The 7,643-nt window shown below is 44.5% G+C and overlaps 1 long non-coding RNA gene across 2 annotated transcripts; it reads right to left on the bottom strand.

Annotated features, from left to right (window-relative positions):
- Positions 1 to 248: 248 nt before the first annotated feature.
- Positions 249 to 6,509, bottom strand: LOC129638750 (uncharacterized). 2 transcript variants are annotated; one of them, XR_008707999.1, is made up of 3 exons: positions 5,592 to 6,509; positions 4,286 to 4,406; positions 249 to 2,821 (listed from the first exon to the last, which is right to left on the bottom strand). It is a non-coding gene; the product is annotated as an uncharacterized LOC129638750 (long non-coding RNA). The 2 variants fall into 2 exon arrangements; XR_008708000.1 differs by lacking the exon at positions 5,592 to 6,509 and having other exon boundaries at positions 249 to 2,414; positions 2,735 to 2,821; positions 4,286 to 4,615.
- Between the last annotated feature and the right edge of the window lie 1,134 nt (positions 6,510 to 7,643).

The following is a 7,643-nucleotide window of genomic DNA, read 5'->3' as shown; positions in this document are numbered from 1 at the left end:
GAACATAAAACTTGCAGTTGACCTGCATACATGTGGATACCAGGGGCAAGAGAATGTGGAAATAGAAATAAAATATAAAAATCTAAGGTTCCAACTAGAAGCCACATGAGATTACATGAGAATTAAGACTTTCATAAGTAGTTATGTATACAAGTAAGTTGGAGGGGAAAAAAAAGCACACACACAGACTCAAGCATAACACATGTTAAGAAAGAACCTGGGAAGAATTTAAGACTTCACCATGGCTGAACCCAAGATGGAAATAATGCATTACTAATTAATAAATGTGCTCCCCATTAGTCTTCAGAGAGAGGTGGCTGCTTGTACAAAGTACAAAATTTCAACAAAGAATCACAAAGCATACAAACAAATGGGTAAATATTGTTCCTAAAAGGATCAAAATGAGTATCTTAAAACCATCCCAGAAGAAACACAAAATCAGACTTACTAGACAAATGTTTTAAAGTAAAAGCCTTAAATGTGCACAAAGGTAAAGGAAAACTATGCAAAAACAAAATTTAAATATCAACACACACACAGAAGTTACAAAAGGAACCAAACAAATTCAAGAGCTGATAAAGATAATTAAGTTGAAAAAGTTCATTGGGGGGGATTAAGAGAGAAACTTGAAGGGACAGAAGAAATGGTCAGCAAACTTTAAAACAGGTCATTTGAAGTTATGAAGATTGAGGAGCAAGAGATAAAAAAATGAGGAAAAGTAAATATATTTTAAAAGAATTATGAAACATTGTAAGTGAACCAATATATACATTATGGGATCTGCAGGAGAAAAGAAAGAAAAAGTCGATAGCAAAGCATTCCTTATCAGTAATAATGTTCAATGAAAATGAATTAAAATCTCCAATCAAAAGACACACTGTCAAAATGGATCAAAGAATAAGATCCATTTATATGTTATCTATAAGACACTCACTTTAGATCTAAGGATATGCATGGGTTGAAAGTAAATGTATGGAGAGAGAAAAAAAAAAAAAAAAGCATTCCATGCAATTAGTAACCAAAAGAGGGCATGGATACACTAATAGCACATAAAATAGACATTAAGTAATATATTAAGAGACATGAAAGTATATTATATAGTAATAAAAGTATCAATTCACCAGAAAGATATAGCAATAATAAGCATATATAAAACAACCATCAGAGCTCTAAATATATGAAGTAAGTACTGACAGAATAGAAGGGAGAAAAAGATAGCTCTATAGTAACATAGAAGACTTCATTATTCCACTTTCAATAATGCATATAACAAACAGAAGATAAGAAAGGAAATGGAAGATGTGAACTACACTATAAACTAATTGGACCTAACAGACATATAGAAAATAATCTACCTAACAAGACTAAATGCATATTTTCTCAAGAGTACATGAAACATTCTCCAGGAGAGACCATATGTTAAACCACAAAACAAGTCTCAATAAATTTAAAGAGATGGAAATCATATAACATATCTTTTCCAGTTAAACTAGACGACAACTGTAGAGGGAAATTGGAAATAATACAAACATAATAAAAAACAATCAACACTTAGGAAGAGGAAGAAACTACTTCTATATGTGAAAATGCATATATAAAAACCCATAGCTAATAACATACAGTGATCAAAGGTTATTTTTTTTCCTCTAAGATTAGGAATAAGAAAAGAACATCTTCTTTTACCATTTTTGTTTAACAGAGTACTGGAAGTCCCATTCAGAACAACTATGCTAGAAAAAAAAAATGAAAATGTCACGTGAGTGTATGTTTCTCGGTTATTTGTCTCGTCACAACAAAGATTTGGAGCAACGGACATTAAAGCCCTCGGCGCATCATAGCTCTCGGGTCTTGGACAAACCGTGCTACAGCTCTTAGGCAAATCAGTGTTACAGCTCTATTTTATTTAGAAGATAGCAGGAGAGTGAGAGAGAGAGAGAGAGAGAGAGAGAGAGAGAAAGAAAAGAGCACACGCACGCGGGGGAGAGAGTCCGTGAGAAAGCGCTTTGGCTCCTTCTTTTATATGTTTTTTCCTCCACCTGGGCCTGCCCTATGCAAATTGGGCTTAGCCAGGAGTGCTGTTTGTTCTGCCTGAAGTTTTCACTCTGGTCCTCGGACCTTCCTTTGACCTTCCTTGTCTTTTAGCCACCACCATTTTGGACTCATTTTCCCTATTCTACCTACCTAACATTCCCCCCTCAAGAGATGGGAGGCCCAATTCTTTGGGAATAGGGGCGTCGAGGTCTTTCTGGCTACTTCCTGCTGAACTGGGGCGGCGAGGGGTATTGGGCCTCTCCCTCTTGCTAGTCTCAATCCTGAGTCCTTATAGTGGTGTCCAAGGGTGTGTGATATTTTCCATGGTCAGCTGTAGTTTTATATCTTTGTTGAACTGGCACTGCATGTTGTAGCTGGTTGACCTGGGCAGATACAAAGCAGGTTAGACAATCGACAGTACATGGAATAATCATAGGCATCATCAATATAGCATAACAAGGACTAGTAGGGACATTGGTCAATTTTAAATTCACATCGCCAGGATAGCTCAAGTCCCTCCTTGTTCAGGGATCAGAAGATCTATCTCCTGTCTGTCTTGGAGTACAATCTCTGTCAAGCTGTGTTGGCTCCTTAGAGTTATCCTGAGAAATCTTATCCCCAGAAACCAGATTTTGGGTGTGTTCATTAGAATGGCACTCATTGGTAGTTCTGAATAGGTATGTGAGATCTCCCAGGGGCTCACAGGTGTATTGAGTGTCCTCTTCTGTTTTCTTCCACGGCTTGACTCATGAGTAGTGAATCCAGGAGTCATGTCCTGGTATCTTGACTGCTGTGGAAGTAGAAAGTATTACAGGGTAAGGGCCCTTCCATGTGGGCTGGAGTTGAGCCTTTGGGGACCCATCTTTCCAGACTTTAATTAGGACTTGAGTCCCTGGAGCATATAGTGGTGACTCTTTAGAATCTTTTGGGTTCTGGTTCATACCCCACAAGCGTATATCCTGTTGGAATTGCCCAATGTCCATGGTATAAGACTGGAGGGTCTGAACCTCTGGATCTAGGAAGAGGTCATTGACATAAACAAAAGGTCTCCCATATAGCATCTCACAAGGACTAAGACCAACCTGTTCCTTAGGGGCAATGCGGGTGTGGAGGAGAGCTATTGGTAAAGCCTCCTTCCATCCCAGGGAGGTCTCCTGGGTTATCTTTTTTATCGCTGATTTTAAGAATCGGTTGGCTCTTTCTACTTTTCCTGAAGATTGAGGCCTCTAGGCACAATGGGGATAATAAGTAATGCCCAATGCTTTCAAGACTTCTTGGGTGACCTTAGAAGTAAATGATGTCCCATTGTCACTTTGTAATGACCTGGGCAGACCAAATCGTGGAATGATTTCATGGAGCAGTTTTTTTTACCACCTCCTCAGCCTTCTCAGTCCAGGTGGGAAAGCCTTCAATCCATCCTGTGAATGTATCTATCATGACTAATAGGTATTTATACCCTTGAGAAACTGGCATCTGGGTGAAGTCCATCTGCCAGTCCTCTCCTGGGTAGGCCCCACATCATTGGACGGGCTGTGCCAGCTGGAGTCTTCAATCTCCTTGTGGGTTGTTTAATTGGCAAGTGGGACAAGAGGAGACCACCTGTCTTATAGTTGTTTGGAGGCCTGTTCCTCTGAAAGACCTTTCTAGTAATCTTTGGAGGGCCTTTTCTCCTAAATGAGTAGTGGCATGTAAGGAGTTAACCAACTTCCCTTGGAGGTTTCCAGGCAGAAAAAGGAGTCCCTCCTTTTGGAACCACCCCATATGATCTTCTTGAAAGCCCTCGCTCTTAGCTTTAAGAGTCTCACCTTCAGTATATGAAGGAGTTTTTGGCAAATTAGTCTGTGGAACTAAGGTGGCAATCCCTATTAGGTCATGGTTCTGTAATGCTGCTCTCCTAGCTGCCTGATCAGCTGCTTGGTTCCCTCGTGCCACTTCCATGTTCCCTTTTTGATGTCCTTTACAGTGGGAGACTGAAACCTCAGTGGGAAGATGGACTGCCTCCAAGAGTCAAAGAATCTGATCACCATATTTGATTGGGGAACCTCGGGTGGTCAAGTGGCCCCTTTCTTTCCAAACAGCCGCATGTGCATGTAGCACCAGAAAGGCATACTTGGAGTCAGTGTAAATGGCTATTCTTTTTCCTTTTCCCAGCTCTAAAGCTCGAGTCAGGGCTATGAGCTCAGCTAATTGGGCTGAAGTAACTGGTGGCACAGGCTTAGCCTCTATGGTCTCAAAATTGGAGACTACTGCATACCCAGCTCTTCTTTTTCCATCCAAGACAAAGCTGCTTCCATCAGTGTACCAGATTTCTTCAGGATTGGTCAGAGGATCTTCTGACAATCCCTCTCGGGGTTTTGTCCAGTGGTCCAAGATTTCTAGACAAGAATGAAAAGGGAGAGAGCCCTCGAGGGTAGGTAGGAGGGTGGCTGGGTTAAGAACCTCACAAGGGGATATAGTGAGGCCTGGATTTTCCATCAGCATTACTTGATATCTGAGGATTCTTTGATCAGACATCCATAAATGGCCTCTCCCATTTAGGAGTTGTTTTACTTGGTGGCTGGTAAAAATAGTTAGTTTGCCCCCAAAGGAGAGTTTTAAAGCATCTTATATCATGATTGCAATAGCTGCAAGATTTCAAAGGCAGGGGGCTAACCTTGGGACATTGCATCGAGCCTCTTGAATAAGTAAGCTAGAGGCTGGGGCTCAGATCCCAACCTTTGAGTTAACACTCCCAAGGCTGTTCCCTCTCTTTCATGGACATAAAGTTGGAATGCTTTTTCTGGGTCTGGCAAGCTCAAGGCAGGTGTTTGAGTTCAGGCCTGTTTTAGTGTAGCCTCTGCCTTCTTTTGAGGAGTTCCCCACATCAGTGGGATTGAATCATCTCGTCCCTTTAAGCTTTCATATAAGGGCTGGGCATTTAGACCATAGTTGGGTATCCAGATTCTACAATAACCAGTTAGCCCCAGGAAAGCTCGCAATTGTTTCCGAGTCGTGAGGGAGGGCAACTGGAGGATTCCTTGTACCCGATCAGAGGACAGCCTCCTGGACCCGTGTGTAATCTGAACTCCCAGGTAAGTCCCGAGCCTCTCTTTTGAGAGAATATTGTTTCAAGTTAGGAAACCAAGTGGGATCTCAGAGGACAATGATGACTGGTTCAGCTTGGTGGGCTTGTCCAGGAATCCCCTGATCCCACACCTGGGGATTAATTTTGTCTTCCCATAGTTTTTGGTCCCTCTCTATTGAAGGTGTAATGGGTTCTTCAGTAGTAACCAGGAGCTGTAGAGCTCTAGGGGCTGAAAAACTTCCCATCACAAGGGTGGTCCCCAGTTTAGTGAGTATATCTCTTCCCAATAAGGGGGTAGGACACTCAGGGACCACCAGAAACTGGTGGGAAAATATTTGTCCATCCCAGCAACAAAGAAGTGCTCAGGTGAATCTTTTAGTAGTTGCTTTTCCTGTAGCACCCAAAATGGTACAGGTTTGGGAGGAGAAGGCTCCAGAGTAGGAGATCAAGACAGAGTAGGTAGCCCCTGTGTCAACCAAGAGATTCTCAGACCTACCTGCCGCATCCAGTCGCACCCTTGGCTCCAGCACCGTGATGGTTATCTGTGACAGGTGGGCTGGCTGGAGCGGGCCGCCTCAGACCTCTTGAACCATTGTGAGGGTAGGCTTGGTGCTTGACCTTGAGGCTCTTGGGTCCCGAGGGCAGAGTGCCACCCAATGTCCCAGTTGATGGCATTTGTGGCAAGCCATTCTAGGAGACTTGTCACGGTTTGGACACTCTTTGGCCCAATGCTCCGCCAGTCTACAGATCAGGCGTCTGTCTCGTGCCTTGTCCTTCAAGGACTCGGGGTTTGCCATAGGGCTTCTCTGGAGGGCAGCCAGCATCTGGGCATGCCTTGTCTCTTTCTTTCTCTCCTTCTCCTGGGCCTTGGCCTCCTTCTCCTGTTCTGTTATAAAAGGTATTGGTGGCTGTCTGGACCATCTCATCTAAAGAGGCAGCAGGGTCCTGCTGTTGTAGTTGCTGTAACTTAATTCTGATATCTGATGCACATTGGGACAGGAATTTGTCCTTTAAAATCACCCGTCCCTCATAAGAATCTAAGTCCAGGTTGGTAAACTTTTGGACTGTCTCTTTTAGCCTCTCCAGAAAGGCAATGGGGTTCTCATTGGGCTCCTGAGTTATTGCTGAGACTGGGCACAGTCCCGCAAGTAATAGGCTTCTTTCTGTTTCCATAGGTAGACTTCCTTAGGGGTGAGTCTTTCTGAAGCTTATCCTACCCAGAACTGTTGCAACCTGAGAGCCAGGCATCCCTGCGTCAGGGTGCAGATCCCCAGGCAGGCTGAGGTGTGACAGCCTCCTAGAGATCGAATCCCCAGGCAGGTTGAGGTGTGACGGCCTCCCGAGGATTGGGTCCCTGGGCAGGTTGAGGCGTGACGACCTCCTGGGACCCCTGGGACTAGAGGATCCCCGAACAGGTTGAGGCGTGGCAACCTTTCAAAGACCTATCCCTAGGCAGGTCAAGGCATGATGACCTCCTGGGACCCCCCGAACTGGAGTTTGGGCATCCCCAAGATCTCCAGTGTTAACAATGCTGGGTAGAATTAAGAGGTTTGTTTGGCCCAGTGTGGATGGGAATAGATATGATGTAAGTTCATCCTACCCAGAACTGTTGCAACCTGAGAGCCAGGTGTCCCCGGGTCAGGGTGCAGATCCCCAGGCAGACTGAGGCATGACAGCCTCCTAGAGATTGAATCCCTGGGCAGGTCGAGGCGTGATGGCCTCCCGAGGATTGGGTCCCTGGGCAGGTTGAGACGTTACGACCTCCTGGGACCCCCAAAAATGGAGTTTGGGCATCCCCAAGATCTCCAGTATGACCAGTATTGGGTAGGATTAGGGGGTTGGATATTATAGAGCATTTCCCTCCCAAGGCCAACTATTTTCTGGTTGTCTCTCCAGAAGATTGTAGAGGCAGTCTTGTGGGTCTGGATGGGGCTCAGGAAAAGAGCATGAAACAGGAGGGAAGGAGGCAGAGCACAAACTTTGAAAGAATGACATAGCACAAGGGTATAATGTAAACCAATTAAAATCAATTGGGTCCAAGATGACAAGTCAAATTCAAGTAAGCCTTAATCCCCAGTCTATAAGCCAACAGACACACCCAGAGGTGGCAAGACAGCTCCAAGGCACAAGGTCAGAAGAGGGAGGAGTGGGTGGTTCCCCAATGGCTGGGATGATCCTCTCATTAGCATATGAATTCCATTCCCTCACAAAACCTAGCCAGGCCTAATTCCATGGCTGCAGCCCTTGCCCTCAGCAATGGTTCACACCCTGAAGGGTGGCTTCTCTCTGAATCCTAACAAATCTACCTCTTATCACTTTGTCTCTCAATGAATTTTTGCAATGAGGCATCAGAGCCTGAGTTTCATTAGTTTTGGCCGGGCTTGAGTCTTGGGAGAGAGCTGAAGGACAGGAGGAAAAAGCAGTGGGGAAAACGTGCCAAGGAATCCCCCTCATAGCCCGCTGGAAAGTTTGCTAAATATCTGACTGGTGCTCACAGTTTCATTGGTCTGATCCTTGGCAAAGAGAAGAGAAAGGACAGAAGAACCCC

This window comes from Bubalus kerabau, chromosome X (assembly GCF_029407905.1).
Source record: "Bubalus kerabau isolate K-KA32 ecotype Philippines breed swamp buffalo chromosome X, PCC_UOA_SB_1v2, whole genome shotgun sequence".
NCBI classification, from domain to species: Eukaryota; Metazoa; Chordata; class Mammalia; order Artiodactyla; family Bovidae; genus Bubalus; species Bubalus kerabau.
Note: the sequence above shows the minus strand (reverse complement) of the source record. Positions and strands in the feature narration are given on the sequence as shown.